The sequence below is a fragment of the Phascolarctos cinereus genome, unplaced genomic scaffold, assembly GCF_003287225.1.
Source record: "Phascolarctos cinereus isolate Bilbo 61053 unplaced genomic scaffold, phaCin_HiC Scaffold_2;HRSCAF=192, whole genome shotgun sequence".
NCBI lineage: Eukaryota > Metazoa > Chordata > Mammalia > Diprotodontia > Phascolarctidae > Phascolarctos > Phascolarctos cinereus.
This window is the reverse complement of record NW_027555625.1, coordinates 334,723,406-334,745,890: the sequence shown is the minus strand read 5'-3', so window position 1 is coordinate 334,745,890 and position 22,485 is coordinate 334,723,406.

Here is a 22,485-nt window from a genome sequence, read left to right as displayed (position 1 = left end):
CTTCCTAACTTCTCTAAGGGTACCACTATCCTCCCAGTTACCCAGGCTCAAAACCTATGTGTCATCTTTGACTCCTCACTTTCTCACACCACCCCTATATCCAGTCTGTTGTCAAATTTGTCCATTTTACCTTCATAATGTCTTTCTCACACACCACCTTCTCTCCTCTGATACTGCCACCATCCTTGTGCAAGCCCTCATCACCTCATGCCTGGACTATTGCATAGTCAACTGGCTACAAGTCACTCCCCACTCCAGTCTATCATCCACTCAGCTATCAAAGTGATTTTCCTAAAGCATAAGTCTGACCATGTCATGCCTCCCCTCTTCAATAAACTTTAGTAGATCCCTAAAGCTCCCAGAATAAAATATAAAACCTTTTTGGCATTCAAAGCCTTTTACAACCTGCTCTCCCAACCTTTCCAGTATTCTTTTTTTTTTTGAAAATATGTTTGGGGGGCGGAGCCAAGATGGCAGAGTGGAAGCAGTGACGTGCTTGAGCTCTCCTCCAAACCCCTCCAAATACTCATTTAAAAAAAATGGCTCTAAACAAATTCTGAAGCAGCAGAACTGACAGAGTGAAACAAATTTCCAGCCCAAGACAACCTGGATGATTGATCAGAAAGGTGTATCGTGCCGGGCTGGGAGCGCAGCGCAGCATGGACACGCAGGCCGCAGCAAACTTGGAGCAGGCCTCAGAGGACTGAATTTCGGGCAGCAGTGGCAGTTTCCAGACTCCTCAATTCACGAATGCCAAAGACAACTTAGAAGGTCAGTGAGAAAAGTCTGCTTCTGTCCGTGCTTAGAGAGGAAGGCGGGGTTTCAGCTCCATTCCTCAAGAGCGCGGCCGGGGCGAGGTGGGGGAGGGGGGAGGGTGCAGCTGCTTCCCGAGCTTCCAGCCCACAGACTGAGGGGGAATCCAGTGGCTGATCAGAGGGAGATTGCAGGGATCTCTTTGCCAGTGCTGAGGCAGTGCTTTGCTCCTGTTCAGATCTGGGTCACAGCTCTGGGCGGTGGTGCTGGCGTGGTAGAGCTTAGAGTGGCTATGGGAGAGGAACCCTTCCTCACAGTTACAGAACAGAAAGAAATACTTGTGGTCACAGGCCAGGAAAGGAGTAAACACCTCGCCCCTTATCATACCACCTTGGAAGAACTGAAAATTTACAGGTCCCTACAAGTATCTCTGAAAACAGCTACACAAACCCCTGAAGCTTGGGACAGTACATTCTCCACATTGGAAGCAGACTCTTACCTTAACAAAGAGTTTAAAACTCAAGTAATTGGCTGGGATCATGAGCAAGCAGCACAAAAAGAAGATCAAAATATACAACCAGAAGAAGACAACAAAGTCAAAGCCCCTACATCCAAAGCCTCCAAGAAAAATATGAATCAGTCCCAGGCCTTGGAAGAGCTCAAAAGGGATTTTGAGAAGCAAGTAAGGGAAGTAGAGGAAAAACTGAGAGTGATGAAAGAAAATCACGAAAAACAAGTCAACAGCCTGCTAAAGGAGACCCAAAAAAATACTGAAGAAAATAACACCTTAAAAAATAGCCTAACCCAAATGGCAAAAGAGGTCCAAAAAGCCAATGAGGAGAAGAATGCCTAAAAAGCAAAATTGGCCAAATGGAAAAGGAAGTCCAAAAGATTACTGAAGAAAATACTTCTTTAAAAATTAGATAGAGCAATTGGAAGATAGTGACTTTACGAGAAAACAAGACACTGTAAACAAATCCAAAAGAATGAACAATTAGAAAACAATGTGAAACATCTCATTGGAAAAACAACTGACCTGGAAAATAGATCCAGGAGAGAGAATTTAAAAATTATTGGACTATCTGAAAGCCATGATCAAAAAAAGAGCCTAAACATCATCTTTCAAGAAATTAGCAAGGAAAACTGCCCGGATATATTAGAACCAGAGGGCAAAATAGAAATTGAAAGAATCCACCAATCTCCTCCTGAAAGAGATCCTCAAAGGAAAACTCCTAGGAATATTGTAGCCAAATTCCAGAGTTCCCAGGTCAAGGAGAAAATCTTACAAGCTGCCAGAAGGAAACAGTTCAAGTACTGTGGGAACACAATCAGGATAACACAAGATTTAGCAGCTTCTACATTAAAGGACTGCAGGGCATGGAATATAATATTCCAGAGGGCAAAGGAGATAGGATTACAACCAAGAATCACCTACCCAGCAAAACTGAGTATAATCCTTCAGGGGAAAAAATGGTCATTCAGTGAAATAGAGGACTTTCAAGCATTCTTGATGAAAAGACCAGAGCTGAATAGAAAATTTGACTTTCAAATACAAGACTCAAGTGGAACATGAAGAGGTAAACAGGAAAGATAAATCATAAGAGACTTACTAAGGCTGAAGTGTTTACATTCCTGCATGGAAAGATGATATTTATAACTTATGAGACCTTTGTCAGTATTAGGGTAGTTGGAGGGGAAAATTATATGGATTGATAGATAGATAGATAGATAGATAGACAGATAGATAGATAGATAGATAGATAGATAGATAGATAGATAGATAGATAGATAGATGGCACAGGGTGAGTTGAAGATTAAGGGGTCATATCTGGAGAATAAAATTAAGGGATGAGAGAGGATTATACTAGGAGAAGAAGAAAGGGAGAGGTAGAATGGGGTAAACTATCTCACAAAAAAAAAACAGAAAAGTCTCTTACAGTGGAGAGGAAATGGGGGAAGGTGAAAGAGAATGAGTGAATCTTATTGTCATAGGATTTGGCTTAAGCAGAGAATAACAAACACATTCAATTGGGTATGGAAATCTGTCTTACCCTACAGGAAAATAGGGGGAGAAGGGGACAAGAGAGCAGGGGGATGACAGAGAGGAGGGCAGATTGGGAAAGGGAGTAATCAGAAGTAAATACTTCTGAGGAGGGACAGGGTCAAAAGAAAGAACAGAATAAATGGGATGGCAGTATAGGATTAAGGGAAATAGAGTTAGTTTTTCACAACATGTCTACTATGGACGTGTTTTGCATAACTGCACATGTACAACCTATATTGAGTTGCTTGCCTTTTCAATGAGGGCAGGTGGGGAGGGAGGAAGAGAGAAAATTTGAAACCTAAAGTTTTAAAAACATATGTTTAAAAAAAATGTTTTCACATGCTACTGGGAAATAAGAAATACAGGAAATGGGGTACAGAAGTCTATCCTGCCCTACAGGAAAATAGAAGGGGAAGGGGATAAGAGAAGGGGAGAGAGATAGAAGAGAGGGCAGAGTAGAGGAAGGGATATTCAGAATGCATGCCATCTTGGGGTGGGAGGAGGGGGGAGATGGGGTGAAAATTTGGAATTCAAAAACTTATGGGAGTGAATGTTGAAAGCTAAAAATAAATAAATTTATATTAAAAAAAAGAAAAAAGGAAAAAAAGAAAAAATATGTTTAATATGAATGTATATGTACAGTCCATATCAAATTGCATGCCATCTTAGGGAGGGGGAGGGGAGAGAAGGAAAAAAATCCAGAATTCAAAATCTTATGGAAGTGAATGTTGAAAACCAAAAATAAATTAATTAATTTTAAAAATTGTACTTTGTTTTTCTGAAATCATGAATCGTCATATAAAATCCAGGACATACAGCCAATACAGGAATAGTGGAATGGCAACATAGCATTATGTATAGAGGGCTGGAATCAAAGAAAGGAAGATCTCAGTTTTAGTCCTACTTTTAATACATACTAGCTTTGGGAACATGGGCAAGTAATTTAACTTTCTTAATAGTATTTTTCCCAATTACATCTCAAGACAATCTCCAGCATTCATTCCTACAAGACCTTGAGTTTCAAATTTTTGTCCCTCCCCTTCCTCTCCCCTCCCCTTCCCTCTTCTGAAACAAGTGCTATCATGTAAAATATATTTCTGCACTAGTCATGGTTATGAAAAAAGAAACAGATCAAAGGTAAAAAAACATGAAAAAGAATAAAGTAAGTGAAAAAACATGCTTTGATCTGCATTCTGAATCCATCACTTCTGAATCTGGATGTGGACAGCATTTTCCCTCATGAGTTCTTTGTACTTGTCTTGTATCACTGCATTACTGAGAAGAGCTGAGTTTATCATGGTTGATCATTGCATACTGTTGCTGTGTATAATATTCTCCTGGTTCTGCTCATTTCACTCTGCATCAGTTCATGTCAGTCTTTCTGGGTTTTTCTGAAATCTGCCTGCTCATCATTTCTTACAGCACAATAGTATTCCATTACATTCATTTACCACAACTTGTTCAGCCATTCCCCAATTGATGAGCATCCCCTCAAATTCCAATTCTTTGATACCACAAAAAGAGCTGCTATAAATATTTTTGCACATGTGGGTCTTTCCCCTTTTTTGGATCTCTTTGGGATACAAAACTAGTAGTGGTATTGCTGGATCAAAGGGTATGCATGGTTTTATAGCCCTTTGGGAATAGTTCCAAATTGTTCTCCAGAATGGTTGGATCAGTTCACAACTCCACCAACAATGTAACTAATGTACTGTCTGAATGTAAGGGAATACTGTCGTGCAATAAGAAATGATGAACAGGCAGATTTTGGAGGAACCTGGAAAGATTTGTATAAACTGATGCAAAGTAAGATGATCAGAACCAGGAAAACATTGCACACAGTATCAGCAACATTGTGTGATGATCACCTTCCCAGTTTTCTTAATATCTCATGCCCCCTCCTCCCCATATTCTGCTAACCAATGACACTGGTCTCCTTGCTATCCCTTGAACAAGACATTCCATCTCCTTTCTCTTGGCATTTTTACTGGTTTTACCCATGCCTGGAATACTCTCTCTCCTCAGCTCTGCCTCCTGGCTTCCCTGGCTTCCTTTAAGTCAGAGCTAAAACTTCTATAGAAAGCCTTTCCCAGTCTCCCTTAATTCTAGTACCTTCACTTTGTTGATTATTTCGAACTTATCCTATATATAGCTTGATTATATATAACTGTTCTCATGTTGTCTCCCCCATTAGACTGTGAGCTCCTTGAGCAGTAACTTTCTTTTTATCCTCAGTGCTTAGCACGGTGTCCAGCAGATAGAAGCTTAGTGAATATTTATTGCTTCACTGACTGAGAAAGATTTCTGATTATTTTCTACTCCTCAGAGAAATAAAAAGACACCCATGTAGTATCTGCACAGCGTACTATCTGGAGTGAAAAGCCACCAAAGATTCCAGGCTAATAAGAAGTTGGCAGCAGGGTAGGCCAAGCTAAGCAATATCAAGAAGCTCCCTGTGGAGACTTCAAGACCAGAGTAACTGGGAGCAATTCAGGATGTTAATGGCCCTTGATGATAGCATCAGAGGCATGAATTGCCCCTCCCCCTTTGCATGAATGTTTCTTGGCCATACTTATAGTCTCCACTTGTGACCTCTATGTCTTCTCCCTGATGCTGGATTGGGTCTCATTTTGATTGACTAGTTCTGCTGATATATACCATGCACAATGATGTGAAGAAAAAGGGAGAAAATTCCCTCTTCCTCACCAAGATCTGTTTTCCCAACTTTTAAGGGTTCTCACAAGTGTGACAAATTTTTAGACCAGCCAAAAATGTTTCTCCTTTAGATTCAATCAAAAGCTTTACTTTCTAAAGTGTTAACACTTGTCAGGGGAAATCCATTAGTCAAGGATTGACTTTCCCGCATACATATGTAATGTATATTTATCATTAGTTGAGCAGAATGTGTGCATGTACACATACATATACATTCATGTGTCAAGATCCTATGACTTCTGCCTGCAAGAGATCTGCAACTTCAAAAACAGGCATACCACTAGGGACACAGCTATCACTGACCTTGTGATAGAGAGTTATCACTGCCTAGGTTTAAAATGTTTTGAGCCCAACATTTTGGGCACAGCCCGGCAAATAAAACTTCTCCAGGGATATACTCAACAAAATGGAACAAAACAGGATAAGCAATGCAGGAACAAGCCTAGACACTCAGAACTACATCTAATACATGATACAAATATGTATCATCTGGCTCTTTTGCTTTCCCCGCTTCAATAGCCCCTTTGCCTATTCTCTACCCATTCCTTTCTGGAAAAGATAGGCCTATCCTCTTTCTAATATTCCTAGAAGACTAGAAATCTTTACGCCTGCCTTAGTGCATTCCTATCTAGTACTTTCTAGCTTCCTTTCTACCCCTCTCCCAAAGGGTTAGATAATACAAAGGACCACTCCAAACATTCCACTGACCCCTTTGTGTTTTCAGGGTTCTGCCAGGAAGGGTAAGCTTTTATATTCTGTACCTCCTCTTCTCCAGCTCTCCAATGCAAGACAGAGCCTTGAACTTAAAAATCTTTTTTATATAAAAAGTCCTCCACATTGTCTGACTATTCAAGGCAATATAGAAAATTGAAAAAAAAAGAAAAGAAAAAGAAAAAAAGAAAATATAAAATTGTTCCAGTTTACTGTGAGTGAAGATTCTAGCTAATATAGTGGGATCTTAGGAAGGACTGAATATTTGAGGACTGAACATGTGAGATATGTTTCAGAATGTCTGTGCAATATTCAAAGCAGGGATTGTGCTGCTTGAACACAAAATAGTATTCTTGCTGAGAATAATGTTGTTTGTGCTTTTGTTTTAGTTGTTTTTAGTCATGTCTGACTCTTTGTGACCCCCATTTGAGGTTTTCTTGGCAAAATACTGGAGTGGTTTGCCATTTCCTTCTCCAGCTCATGTTATGGATGAGGAAACTGAGGCATACAGCTATTAAGTGTTTGAGATCAGATTTGAACTCAGGTCCTCCTGAGTACAAGGTGGGTGCTCTATCTACTGTGCCACTTAGCTGCCCTGAGAACAACTTTACCACTCTATAAACTACCCATCCTGAACAGAGACCTTCTAGTTGCCTTTTCAGTGAAATTGTGTCTAACTACACCAACCATATTGCCAAGGGATCTGCTTTCAGCCATGATGTAAGAATAGTCTTCCTCGGGGGCAGTTAGGTGGCGCAGTGGATAGAGCATAGGCCCTGGATTCAGGACTCAAGTTCAAATCTGGCTTCAGACACAAAACACATACTAGCTGTGACCCTGGGCAAGTCACTTAACCCCATTGCCTAGCCAAAAAAAAAAAGCCAACCCCCCCCCCATACTTTGGGGCAGCTAGGTGGCACAGTGGATAGAGCATCAGCCCTGATGTCAGGAGGACCTGAGTTCAAATCCAGCCTCAGACCAAACACTTGACACTAGCTGTGTTACCCTGGGCAAGTCACTTAATCCCAATTGCCCTAAAATAAAAAATTTTAAAAAGAATAGTCTTCCTACAGAATTTATGTCCCCTCTTTACTAAATTGCAGGCAGTGTATTTCCCTAAGGCCCACAAATCAACTAAGACTTATGACCATCTTGGATACTTCACATTTGGAATCATGCCATCACTCACTTTGTCCTGAGTATAACCAGCAAAGGTGCTTTCTCCCTATATCCAGGACTTCTTTCCTGCTTCTGGTTGCTACTGACAACTGTCTACTCTGAAACAGAAGAATATCAAACACCAGTCCTTGGAGCCCCATATGGCTATTCTCTAGAAAGCTTAAAGTCTCTAGCTAACTTCTCTTTGACAATTCTTAGGGCACCTAGAATCAATCAGTCCATCAAGGATAAGGAGATTTCAGAACTGAAGACAGTTCTATGGACATGGTCTAAGATAGGCAAAGTTCACTGGGATTATCATCTTCCTAGTTCTGGACATTATGATTATATAAATGCTCCCTTGGATCACATAAAATATCCACTTCTGGCTGCTGTATTTTCTTAGGTTAAATCCTGTAAGTTTTCCTTGATCTGTTAGAAAGAAGGAGAAAACCCTAGGACTGTCAAAAGATCTCCCCTGTCTTGAACCCTCAGAGTCTTGGTTATTGAAGCCTGTTATCTCTCAGAGTGTAGGTTCTTCATTGTCTAATGAGCTTAGGTTCAGTTTTTTTCTTTGAACTCAGGAAGATGAGTCTTTCTGACTCCAAGCCCATCCCTCTATCCACTGGACCACCTAGCTGCCCCTTGGTTTGCTGGTTATACTCAGGACAAAGTGAGTGTTGGCATGAACTCCTTTTCCCCGTCCAGGGAGTTGGATGATCATGATAAAGACCTTATCCTAGCTTATAAAGAGCATTTCACATATTTCCTAAATTTTGATTCTTGGGCTAGAAACCACATAATGGCTGTTTATTTGCCTAATAACTACCAAATAGCTTTGGGATTCAGAGGTCCCACTTTTTTCTAACTCTAAGTTTCTTTTGTTCTCCCAGGTAAATGAGTAGATAGATACACTAACACAAACCTCAAACACTTAATAGCTGTGTGACCCTGGGCAAGTCATATTTGAACTCAGGTCCTCCTGAGTACAGGGTGGATTCTCTATCCACCGTGACACCTAGCTCCCCTGAGAGCAATATACCACTCTACAAACTACGCATTCTGAACAGAGACCTTCTAGCTGCCTTTTCAGTGAAATTGTGTCTAGCCACCAACCCTTATGCCAAGGGATCTCACTTCAGCTATGATGCAAGAACAGTCTTCCTCCAGAATATATACCCCCCTCTTTACTAACAGTATATTTCCCTAAGGCCCTCAAATCAGCTAGGACTTGTGATCATCTTGGATATTTCATACTTGGAATCATGCCAACACTCACTTTGTCCTGAGTATAACCAGCAAACCAAGGGGCAGCTAGGTGGTCCAGTGGATAGAGGGATGGGCTTGGAGTCAGAAAGACTCATCTTCCTGAGTTCAAATCTGGCCTCAGATACTCACTAGCTGTGTGACCCTGGGCAAGTCACTTAACCCTGTTTGCCTCAGTTTCTCATCTATAAAATGAGCTGGAGACAGAAATGGCTAACTACTCCAGTATCTTTGCCAAGAAAACCCCAATTGGGGTCACGTAGAGTCAGACACAACTGAACGACAACCTCTGTACTATATAAATATACATGTGTTCTGATGGGTAATTACTTTGAAAGCCTTATAGGTCATTTTTTAAGTGGAAGATATTTTGGGTTTTTTTATAGCTGAAATTACTGTTTGTACAATGTACAATTCAAGGATTTCATTCCACTATATTAACATTTTCTAGACATTTACATGTGGAAATTATTTTCATTAATTAGAAATTCTCCTGGCCTTGTCTCTCTCTCTGCTGCCTTATTTCAGGTTTTATTTCAAATACATTACAAAGTATTTAGCCTGACTTGGCATCAAAGAAACAAACTGGGCCTTCTTTCCCCGCTTTCCCACATGTATTTGGTGATAATGATATTTGTCTAACGATAGTTGGTACTGTGGAGCATAATTTTTTACAAAGCATTTTTTAAACCTTGTATGAAATATGTAGTTGGAATAAAAATTAAATTGTGGCACACTCTTTCCAGTTCTTCTCAAGCAGTCTGGTTCTTTTTTGTTTGTTTCTTCATTTAGCTATGGAAAAGAAAACCCTCTCTTACTGAATAATTGAATATTAATAGTTTCATCAAGCATCCCTCTCCTTTGATTCCTATGTAACTATTTCTGGTGTCACTGGAACAGAATCTTAAAGTTTTCTAAGAATCCACTCCAAAGAGTTCTGGTCAAAATGGCTATGTAAAAGGTTCTAGGCAAATCCACATCCCTGAAGCAATAGCTATTAATAACAAGGAAAAGTGTCATATAAAACCACAGAACCAAAGGAAAATGTCACTTAGCTCCTCCATCCATCAAAGACAGTACAAGGTGATGGATCCTGAAATATGGGCCACCTCAAGGACTGAAGTCTACAGGTGGGTGACAAGATAAGAAAATTGGGCCAAAGCCAGCATAGTCAGGAGTATGGGGACACCTGAAGAGATTGGCCTAAAGTCTGTACCAACTCAGGTGGAGCTGTTCTGAGGGTTAAGACCTGTGCAGAAGCCATGGGTCTACAATAGGTGGTCAACAGGCAGTCATGCTCTAAGAAACCTCTGAAAACACAAGACTGAAACCAGCAATCTTAGTAAAATCACTCAATGTGCTTGGGCCTGAACCTATGGACCTCCAGAAAGTGCTTACACAAAAAACCCCAAAGTCAGCATAACCAGTGTCTAGGTAAGCCTGAGAAGACAGACAAAAGCTGCAGGCTGCAGCAGAGAGTCCTGGTCCAAATTCAGGACTGTGATCACAGATCAAGGTTGTAGAAGAAAAAAGGGCTGACCTAAAGCCAAATCATAAGCAAGGATTACAGGAAAGTGTCTTCCTGATTCATCCTAAGATGGGACCTAGCTTCTGTTTTTCTAGCACTGCAATAGAAGACCTAGCCACTTGATCCAACAGCACAAGGAAGAGGGAAATCTTGGCCCTTACAAAAAGTACATAAAGAACTGAATCTATAGATGAACAAATCAGGGGAAAAAATCCTACAACAACAAAGAAATACAATGACTAAAAGAATTCCAGGTAAAATCTCAAAGGAAGGAAATGCCTCCGAAATAATTATGAATAGAAGATCAGATAAAAGAGGTGATTGGTCACAAGGGATGGAAGAAAGAGCTGACATAAAGATGAAATGAATTAGAAAACTTGGAAAACATCTTAGAACATAAACTGGATAACCAAATAGTCAATACTCTGAAAAATAGAATGTGGTGAACAGAACTCAATGATTCAATGAAACAAGAAATATTACAACAAAGTCAAAAGACTGAAAAACTAAAAGAACAAGTGAGATATCTACTATCAAATACAACTGGCCTATAAAACAGGATGAAGAGACTATTTAAGAATCATTCAACTCCCTGAAAACCAGCACCAAAAATAAACAACAGCAACAAAAACTTGTATTATTTATTTCAAGAAGTCATAGAAGAAAACTAAATAGAACTATTAGGGTCAAAGAGTACAGTGATAATTGGCCCAATTTTCCTAAGACACCCACAAATGTTATAGCCAAAATCTAAAGATCTAAAATCAAAGAAAGTATATTGCAAGCAGCCAAGAAGAAAGAAATCCAACATTAAAGAAGTATAATCAGTGTGGCATAACACTAAGAAGCAACCGATTGTTGTCCTTCATTCTCAAAGAGGATCAAAATGACATTGGAATCAAGGTACAGTGTGTCTAACTGTGACTGATCAGGCCAATATGAGCTCATAATGCTCTACCACATGTCAGGCACAAATAGTTCACATGAACATTTGGAGCAGAGATGTCTCCAAATCTCATGTTTATTTTGAGTTATTGCAATTCTTCTTTGCTCACAGAGCACAGCACCATCTTTGATTCGGGCACACCATGGTCCTTTGCCAGTATCTTACATGTCATGCAATCGATTCTGAAGTTCTTCAGAGAAACCTTGAGAGTGTCCTTGTATAGCTTCTTCTGACATCCATGTGAGTGCTTGCCTTGTCTGAGTTCTTCATAAAATAGTCTTTAAGTCAAATGCACATTTGGCATTTGAACAATGTGGCCATCAGAATTGTGCTCTCTGCAGTAGAGTTTGAATTCTTGGCAGTTTAGCTCAAGAAAGCACCTCAGTGTCTGGTACCTTATTTTGCTAGGTAATCTACAGAATTTTCTTAAGACAATTCAAATGGAAGTGATTCATTTCCTAACATGTTGCTGGTATATTATTGAGGTTCTAGGCACACAACAATGAGGTCAGCATAATGGCTCTGTAGATTTTCAGTTTGGTAGGCAATCTAATACCGCTCCTCTCCCATACTTTCCTTTGGAGCCTTCCAAACACTGACCTAGCTCTGGTATCAACCTCATCATCTATGTGGATATCCCTAGAAAGTATATTGCCAAGGTAAGTGAACTTATCCACAGCATTCAAAATTTCTCCATTTGCTGTAATTGATGGTTCCAAATATGGATGGTGTGGTGTGGAGAACCTCTTTTTTTCTTGGTGTTAATTGTTAGGCTTAAATCAGCACAGGCAGCAAAGAATTGATCCATACTTTGCTGCATCTCAGCCTCAGAGGCTGCATTGACTGCACAAACATCTTTGAACAAAAAATCATGCACCAACTCTCCTTTCATTTTGTTCTTGGCTTGCAGCCTTTTCAAGTTAAATAATTTACACCATCAGTGCAGGAGCTGACCTCGATGCATGTTCATTCTCGTTAAAGGCATCTGACAACGTTGCCGAAAACAGCATACTAAAAAGAATGGGAGCAAGCACGCAGTTTTGCTTCACTCCATTGATGACTGAGAAAGTATGAGAGCATCATCCATTATTCAGAACTGTGGAAAGCGTGCCATCATGAAACTGAAGTACAATACTGATGAACTTCTCTGGGTACCTACATTTTGCCATAATTTTCCACAAGCTGTCTGAATGACTGAAGGTATCAAAGGCAGATTGACAAACATTGTATACAGACCTCTGTTCTGCTCCTGGCATTTCTCCTGGAGTTGTCAGACAGAAAACACCATACTGACCATTCTTCAGCCCTGTCTGAAGGGCTCTACCTGGCTCTCAGGTAGATGACCATCTTCCAGGTGAAGAATCAGCCTATTAAGGAAGACTCTGGCAAGAATCTTGCCAGCAATGACGAAGAGACAGCTGTCCTTGTGATTATAACAGAACAATCTTTATAGAGATGGACAGTGGAGGCATCCTTGAACTCCTGGGGGATAACTTCTTCTTGCCATATGACCCAAAAGATTTTGGTCATTGTTTGTATGAACAGTGGACCCTCTTACTTGTAAATGTCTGCTGGAATAGAATCATCAACAGGCACTTTGCCATACAAAAGGAGCCTAATGGCATTCCAAACCTCTTCTTCAGTTGGAAGTTCAGCTAGAAAGGGATTGACTTCAACCTGAGGTAAACCGTCAATGGTTTCAGCATTGATTGATGATCGGCTGTTGAGAATACCATGGAAGTGTTCAGCCTGTCTCTTCAGGATCATGTCCTTATTACTACTTATTGTGACTCAATCAGTTGTTGAGTAGTTGAGATGCACCACAGGTCTTTGGCCCATAAATAGCCTTCAAGGTGAGTGGGACAGAGACCACTTACCCAAAATAAAATTCAGAGGCTTTTCTAGGTAGGACCAGAAGTTTTATTCAGTAAGTCTCACGTGAGAATTGGGCATCACCCACCCAGGGCAGACTGGAGTAGTGAGGCAGGATCCAAGCAGCAAACAAGCAGTTATATACCCTTAGACAAACAACTCTAAGAACCCCCCCCCCAACTTGTTTACCTGAATCTCTTTATGGCCATTGGCTGAGGTAAGAGACAAACAAGGAACTAAGAGATACATTTTACCCAAAACAAGCTTGGAAGCTAGCAGATTGCCTTATTTGGCAAAGATAAGGCTGGGGTAGCAGTTACAAAACAAGGGAGGGGGTGGGCAGCTGGTGAAGGACTTTATTTCCCCCAAAACGTAAGATTTACAGGAAAGTGAAACTTAGGCCCAGCTCATGCTAAAGCCTTACTACGTTTTTGGAGCATAGCTTCCATTTTATATGAGAAACTTTCAGTTGTCCCACACAAAGGTATCATAAAAGCACTTTGGATTGTTACTATCAGCATAAAACTCAGTTTAATCTGCCTTCTTACTGAGCCAAGATTCCTGAATCTCTCTATGCTTTTTTTTTTACTTTTGATGGAATTAAATTTTTGAATTTTACTTTTGATGGAATTAAATGCTGCCTTCTTAGAGACAAATGAACTATCCTGCTGATAAATTCTCAGTTTTTCATTTAGCAGCTTCTAAATTTTCCCATCATTTTCATCAAAATAGTTTTAATGTTTGTGAGTGTTCTGAGCCAGATGAGCAAATGCAGTGCTGTACACCAAATCTCTGAAAGCTGCCCATTTCTTTTTTGCTACACTGTTGCCAACTGTGTATTGGCTCAGCTTTCCCTCCAAGATAGCAAGAACTGTTTCTGATGGGAGAAGCACTCTAAACTGTTGCCATTAAGTCTTCTGGCAGTTGTTTTGCCTTGGGGCCTCTGCTTTTGTTGAATACAAATATTTACCTTGGAGAGGATGAGTCTATGATCAGTCTAACACTCTGTACCACACATCACCTTTGTCATTCTTACATCCTGTCTGTCTATTCTCCCTACAATGACATTGTCTATTAAATGCTAATGTTTGCTGCAAGGGTGCATACACAAAGTTTTATTACATTTAGATAAACAGAAGACAGTGTTGGTAGTGAGAAGGGCAGGAGACACACAAGTCTTTTAGTAGTAAGTGACCACTGCTGTTATTGTTTCTGACTCCCTTCCTCCCAAGGATTCCCTGCCATGTCTCATAGTCTGTGCCTACTCTTGCATTAAAGTCACTCAGCATTATAAGCTTGTCCTCTTTTTGATATATTGATGATGATCTCTAGGTCTTCATAAAATTTTTCTTTGACCTCATCAGAGTTTGTCACGGTGGGAACATATACATATATACACATAATGATGGTGTGGCACTTTCCTGAAAGTGGCAATCGCATTGTCATGAGACTTTCATTCATTCCTTTTGGTAGGTATACAAACTTGTTGACTAGATTAGTTTTGATGGTAAAACCTACACCAGCTTCACAGGGCTCCCCTTCACTGCAACCACTGCAGAAAAACGTGTATCCTGCTCCAACTTTGGTAAGTTGGACTTCATTTGCCAGCCTTATTTCACTCGGGGCTGCTATATGGATGTGATAGCTGCTAAGTTCTCTTGCAACAAGATCTGTTCATCTTTCAGGTCTATTGGACTTCATGTTGTCCATAAGGGTGCACACATTCCAACAAAGATGATTCCATCTTTGCAAAAGTTTTGGTATATTTTTTCTGTATTTTGACCACAGAGTGGGATTCCCACCTGCTGCAGTAAGCAGGCCAGAGTTGGGTGAAACAGACAATTTTTAGGTCACTTTTCCTAGTCCCTTCATCACATCAGGAGATGAGCAGTGCAGTCCTTCAAAAAGGCTGCTTAGACTCCCAGGTGGCTGCCAAATCCCACTGCTGCTTCCAGTAAGATGATGACCCTGTGGCCTGGGCTGCCTGTGTGCAGGGTTGTGACTACAGCTCCCAGTGTAGCCTCACCTGCTGCTTCATCATTTGCCTGTCACCACAGGACTTTGAGGTGGGTAAAAATGGTAAAATGGTGATGTGTGAGAAGGGGAAAGGGAGAGGTAGAATGGCATAAATTATTTGACAAAAGAGGCCTGAAAAAAAGAGGCTTGAAAGAGATTTTACAGTGAAGGGGAAGATGGGGGAAGCAGGGAGAGGAGCACATGAACCTTACTGTCATCGGAATTGGCTCAAAGAAGCAATAATATACACACTCACTTTGGTATAGAAATCGATCTTACCATACAGGAAAGTAGAAAGGGAAGGGAGGGGAGCTGGTAGAAGGGATGATGGTTTGGGGGAGGTAAAAGTCGGAAGCAAAATATTCTTGACAATGGACAGGGTAAAAGGAGAGAGAGAGTAGGATAAACAGGGGAGAAATAGGATGGAGGAAATACGTAGTTGGTAATCATTACTGTGAAAAAATTTACAGTGAGTTTCTCTGATAGAGACTTCATTTCTCAAACAAAAAAAAATGATGTCAAATTTGTAGGAATAAGAGCCATTCCTCAGTTGATAAATGGTCAAAAGATATGACCAGGCAGTTTTCAAAGTAATCAAAGTTATCTGTAGTCATATGGGAAAAAAAATGCTCTAAATCATTATTGATGAAAGAGATGCAAGTTAAAACAACTCTGAGCTACTACCTTACACCTGTCAGATTGGCTGATCTGACAGGGTGGAAAGGTGACAAATGTTGGAGGAGATGTGGGAAAATTAAAACGCTAATGTACTTGTGGTGAAGTTGTTTACTAATTTAACCATTCTGGAGAGCAATTTGGAGCTGTGCCCAAAGGTCTATAGAACCATGCATACCCTTTTAACTAAGCAATACCACTGCTAAGCCTGTATCCCCGAGATTTAAAAAAAGGAAAATATTTGTACAAAAATATTTACAGCAGCTCTTCTAGTGGTGGCAAAGAATCGGAAATTGAGGGGATGCCCACCAAGTGGGGAATGGCTGAACAAGTTGTTGTACATGATTGTGATGGAATACTATTATGCTATATGATGAGCAGGATGCTGTCAGAAAAAACATGGAAAGACTTACATGAACTAATGCAAAGTGGATTGAGCAGAACCAAGAGAACATTGTCCACAGTAACATCAATATTGTATGATGATGTACTATCAATAATTTAGCTATTCTCAGCAATACAATGATCCAAGATAATTCTGCAGAACTTACGTTGAAAGGTGCTATTCATTTCCAGAGAAAGAACTGGTAGAGCCTGAATGTAAGATCAAGGATACTTTTTCTTTACTTTCTTATTTTTCTTCATTTTTTTGTCTGTTTTCTTTTATGGACTATACGGAAATGTGTTTTGCATGACTATGTGAAAAATAAGCTATGTGTGATAACTGTCAGACCTCCAGGCAGGATTAGGGAGTTAGCCCAGGCTAGCTGCGGCTGCCTACTGCCTCCCTGGTTGCAAGCCTTACTGAAGTGGCTCCTCCTGCTACAGTAACACTCTCACAAGTAAAGACTCCATATGATAGAGTCTAAGAAGGAAGGCATTTATTACAATTCTTGCCAGAAGCGGGTGCTCTGCTCAAAGGAGCAAACACGCTATACGGGAGCAAGAACAGACCTTTTATAATGGTGAGTTAGTCCTACTCCTCCCATTGGAATCTGGATTGGTCTAGATTCTTCCAGGTTACAACTCTTCTTTATTCATCCCTAATATGTATGTTTCCCCATTCCTCCATGAGCCTTATTGAGCAAGCACAGTAAGCTCCAGCTGTTTGTCACATCTCGGCTCTCCTAATTCTTTCTCCATCAAGATGTGTGCAAATGTTGTGCTTGCCAAACAAGATATGCTTATCTACAAGCACATTCTTCTATCTACCTGGGACTTTACCCTTTCTTAAGATAAGAATATCTGTGGAAGCAAAACAGCTTAGTTCACAAAATTCCATCTCCTACAACTGCATATGTATAACCTATGTCAAATTACTTGCCTTCTCAACGAGGAGGGAGGCAGGGAAGAGAGAGAATTTGGAACTCAAAATTTGAAAAAAAATGTTAAAATTGTTTTTACATGTAATTGGGAAAAAAATTAAATAAGAAAAAAAATTGTCTCCCTGCCTTGTCTCTCCTCTCTCCAATCCATCCTCCAAACAACTGTTAAATTGATGATGTTAAAACACAGGTTGGACTAATTCTGTGTGAGGATCAAGAAGTTCTATGGTTCCCTCATGCCTCTAGGATAAAACACGAGCATATATTATTTGGCATTATCATCATCATTATCATCATCACAATAATAATAACTACCATTTGCAAAGATCTTTACAAATACCATTTTATTTTTATTTTATACTGGATAGATACAAGATGAATACAAAGTGATTTGGGAAACAGTGCTAATGATCTGAGGAACCAGGAAAGGAGATAACACTTCCAGCTGAGAATGAAGGGAACTAGAGATTCCAAAAGGTGGAGGTGAGGAGGAGAAGCATTCTAGATATTTTATTCTTACAACAATTCGGAGAGTTAGGTGGTATTCCCTATTTTGCAAATGAGGAAACTGAGGCAGACAGCACTTTCCCAGGGTCACACAGCTATTGTCTGAGGCTGGATTTAAACTAAGATCTTCCTGACTTGAGAACTGGCTGCTTTAAAATAAAAATATAATTACCACCTTACAAATATGATCTAATTTTATCTCACAACAACCATGGGAGGTAGGTGCTATTATCACCTACATTTTATGGGTGAGGAAAATAAGGCTAAGAAAGGTTAAGTAATTTGCCCAGGGTCACACAGCTAGTGAGTTTATGAGGTGGATTTAATCTCAAATTTTCTTGACTCCATGTTCAGCTTGATTGTGTTATGATGTTGCCTCTAGGCCTCTCACAGTCTGATTCCAAACATCTTTCCCAGACTGATTTCACATTAATTCTCCTCTTGTACTCTATACTCCAGTCAAACTGGCCTAGTTTCTGTTCCTTGTACATAAAATTCAATCTCCCACTTTCAGGCCTAGAAGGCTTCCCCTCTTCACCTCCACCTGTTGGAATCCCTAGTTCCCGTCATTCTCAGCTGAAGTGCCACCTCCTTTCCTGGTTCCTCAGATCATTAGCACTGCTCCCCAAATCACTTTGTAATCATCTTGTATCTATCCAGTATTAACTTACTTGGGATTTCAATGCACTTCTCTCATTCTCACCTGGGAAATAAACTCCTTCAGGGCAAAGATTTTGTATTCATACCACTAGCCTCTCTCAGTGCCTGGCATATAACAAATTCCTTTCGATTAATTAATTGACTGATAAATGATATGTGAGCTTGAAGTCCATCATTAACTTCCCTATTTCAGTCAAGGGTACCACTATTCTTCAAGGTATCCAGGTTGACAAGGGGTTTTGTTACATTTTAAGTTCTAAATTATATCCCTCCTTCCTTCTCCAGCCTGCACTAGAGAAAACACTGTGAAAATGGATATGCAATGGGGCAGGTAGGTGGTGCAGTGGATAGAGTACCCGCCCTGGATTCAGGAGGACCTGAGTTCAAATCCGGCCTCAGACACATAACACTTACTAGCTGTGTGACCCTGGGCAAGTCACTTCACCCCACTGCCTAGCCAAACAAATATAAAAAAAAGAAAAAAGAAAATGGATATGCAAACTACCTTGATTTGCTTGAGCACCACCAGTTATCCAAGTAACTGAGAAGTGCTGTATGAGGACTAGCTGTATTAGCTGAGATAGAGTGACCTGACTTACTAACAATCCTTTGAAATGACCAAGAGGAAACCTAGCTGGACACGCAGAAAATCAGCAACTCTGAAGGCAATTAAGCTCATACCAACTTTGAAGTAGAACCTGAACTATTTGGTGGTTTAGGGACCTTCAAGAGACATCCTTCTCTTCAGAGACTCCCCTAACTGTTGGTTATGGGGCTCTCTGACACATGTTATTTTAAGCCCTTAGCTTATTGTTTGTCCTCAAGTTAGGAGTGCCATGCCTGCTTTTCACCAAGGATTCCTCCTGATTTGTATAAAGGGCCACTGCTCTGACACCTGGAATTCCTCACTCCCCTGTTTTCTGAATCTCTCCCTCCCTTTGGGAATGGGGCTCCCTGCTTCATTCCGTTCTAGGACCTGCCCAATTCTCTGCCTTCCCTTGAAAAGTAAAGATATCTCACTCTTTCCAAATGGGTTTTGAACAGATGTGAACCCTGCCTTACTCTTCCATCTTGCAAGTTCCATCTCAGGCAATAAATACAATTATAATGTAAGTAAACTGTGATCAGACTCTGACTCATTCCAGGTTTCCCTTTTTGGACCTGGGGTTTCTTCTGTTTTAACTATACTATGCATACTTCTATTTATCAGTTCTTTCTCTGGAGGTGGATAGGTCCTTTGTAGTTGATCTGAGTATTTATAATACTCAGATTAACTTAAGTGTTCACAGTTATTCTTTGAACAATATTGCTATTATTGTATAAAACGTTCTTTTGGTTCTGCTCATTTCACTCTTCATTATTTCATACAAGTTTTTCCATGTTTTTGTAAAACAGCCAGCTCATCATTTCTCACAGTACAGTGGTAGATGGAATATCATCACAATCACATACCACACCTTGTTTAGCCATTCCCCAAATGATGGGCATCTTCTCAATTTCCAGTTCTTTGCCACCGCACAGAGAGCTGTTATAAATATTTTAGAACATATAGGTTCTTTTCCTTCTTCCCTGATCACCTTGGGAAACAGATCTAATAGTGCTGGGTCTCTTTTTTCCAGATGCTCTCCAAAATGGTTGGATCAGTTCTCAGTTCTACCAACAACGTACTAGTGTTCCACCAATACCTTTTTAAAATATAGATTAACCTTCTTTTAAGGAGATTTTGGGAAAGTAATGCCTTTTTACTAAAGAACTATCTTCTCCCCTCAAAGTAAGTGGTACAGTACTGAGGTCTGAAGAGAATGTAAGAAGGGACTGAAAGTTACCAGACATGCTTTGTAAAATCTCTTTTCCTGACACCTGATTAAAGTTTTATCATCTTTAATTATTGTTTTGAGGATAGGCCCCAAACTTCACTGAGTTCACAAACTCTAGACTCCTACAAATATGTTTTGCTATAAATTACTGGCACTGTTTCTGTTGATATTTAGCATAATCAAACATTTGTAAGCATGCTGTCTTTTCAATCTGTTTCAGCTGATGCACTTTACCTGATCTTTCATTAAAGTAATCAAAACACTTGCTGTGCCACATCTAATGAATGTTGCATGTATGATTAAGTGCTTTCATTCATATTGCAAGTTTGATTTAATGTAATCTGCCTTTCAGACAGCCATTAGCCTAGCTACTGCGTGCATTCGATTAATTGGCTGAATTCTTCCAGATGTCCATTAAGTATTACAGGAATTTCTATGTGGAAACAGCAGGGACTGTCTAGCACAGAACCAAACAATGATATGCTATATTGCTGCCATGACTTAAGAAAAGCTGGATTCATTTTCATTAATAAAACATCTGTACTCCTGAACTGCTATGCATTGAGATGCATTTATTTTATATCTTTATTTCTCTTGTGACTACAGAGAGTTAAATAAAAGCACATTTACTGATATTATGTAGGGCCAGGATTTGGTCAGAGTTGATTGGCAAAATAGCTCAATTTTAAAAGTTTACAGTAGGTGTAGAAAATATTACAATAAACACCTATTTGAAAGAGTTGGGCTGGGTGTGGTAGTCCCTGCTGCTAGGGAGGCTGAAAATGAAAGGGAAGAAAAGAAAGCAAAAGAAAACAGAGTTTGAAAGTGACTTACATGATAGAAATCAGTTAGGAGAGTGGACCTGTGATTTCACTGATACAGGGACCTCTCTTGCTTCTCACTGTTAAATGCCTACCCGAGTTTACACAGCCAGTATGTGTCAGAGCTTGACTCAACCCAAATCTTCCTGGGTCTGAGACTAAGTCTCTATCCTCTATAGCATACTGCCTGACATTGATATAGAAATAAATAAAAGTGTTAAGAGACTATTATATGGTCATTTTGGAAGTGCATTGTGTCTTTTGTGCTCTCAATGATGAAATGCTCTTTAGAGAAAAAGGCAGTTGTGACTTGCCATGATATCTTGTACAGCGGTTTGTAAGACAACCCCATTTTTCTACATGTTTGTGAGTTTTAAATTGTTTGCTTCGCATAGAAAAGAGCATTGTGCACACGGACTCTTAGTAAATACCAATTGAAAATGATCCATCTTGGGGCAGCTAGGTGGCGCAGTGGATAGAGCACCGACCCTGAATTCAGAAGGACCTGAGTTCAAGTGTGGCCTCAGACACATAACACTCACTAGCTGTGTGACTTTGTCACTTAACCCCAATTGCCTCACCGAAAAAAAAAGAAAAGAAAATGATCCAGCTAGGCTGATCACATCTCACAAGATGAGGCCAAGAGAAGAATGTATTTGGAACTATTGCATGTTTCTGCAGATCTAAAATCTACTTGGAGAGAGCAGCACTGAAAGTAAGTTGATGTTCATCTCATGTCTGAGATCTGACTTTTTAAAGTGTTTTTCACTCATTTATTTAACATGCGCTTATTAAGTGTCTGCTGTGTGCCAGGTGCTCTACTCTGGCAATATAGTCCCCAGCTCAAGGAACTTTCATTCTATTAGGAGGGAAGGTAAGGACAATGTACACATCAAATCCATGACTCTTTCTATTAAACCAAACTGCTTCTATCAAGACTTGACCCTAATTGGCTATGAGGGATAGGGAAAAGTTGAAGATGAAGCAATGTAATCAATAGATAACCAGTCTGAGTTAGGAAAACCTAGGTTCACAGCCTGTCTCTGACACATACTTCCTGTGAGACCTTGGGCAAAGATAATGGAGTGGTTTGCCATTTCCTTCTCTAGCTCCTTTTACAGATTAGGAACTGAGGCAAACAAGGTTAAATGACTTGCCCAGGGTCACACAGCTAGTAAGTATCTGAGGCCAGATTTGAACTCAGGAAGATGAGTCTTCCTGACTCCAGACCCAGCCTATATGCATTGTGCCACCAACTGCCCTAAGTTAGCATTTTCTTTAAGGGTCTAAAGATGACCGCATTACAGCTAAAAGCACATCCTAGGCTCATAACTTTCTGAAAATGTCTCTTTTCAGGTAAAGAGTTTTAAGGGAAACTTAGCAAAAATAGCTGAGAAGGAAGAAGCTTTGTACCTCAGCTTTCTTCTACAACTATTTCAACAAAAATCAGGGTTCCAGTAGTGACTGGGAAAATCAAGCAGAAATCACACACACATATATATTTGTAGGTCCCTCACCTGAGCCATGCCTGAAATCCTTAAAGAACACCATGCTCAGTATTGTGACAAATTAAACACCCCAGAGACAGAGTTTCTGGGTAATTAAAAATCAATTTATTAATTAGGCTAGCTAACAATCAATAAATTGATGATCAGTGGTTTCTCTTGGTAA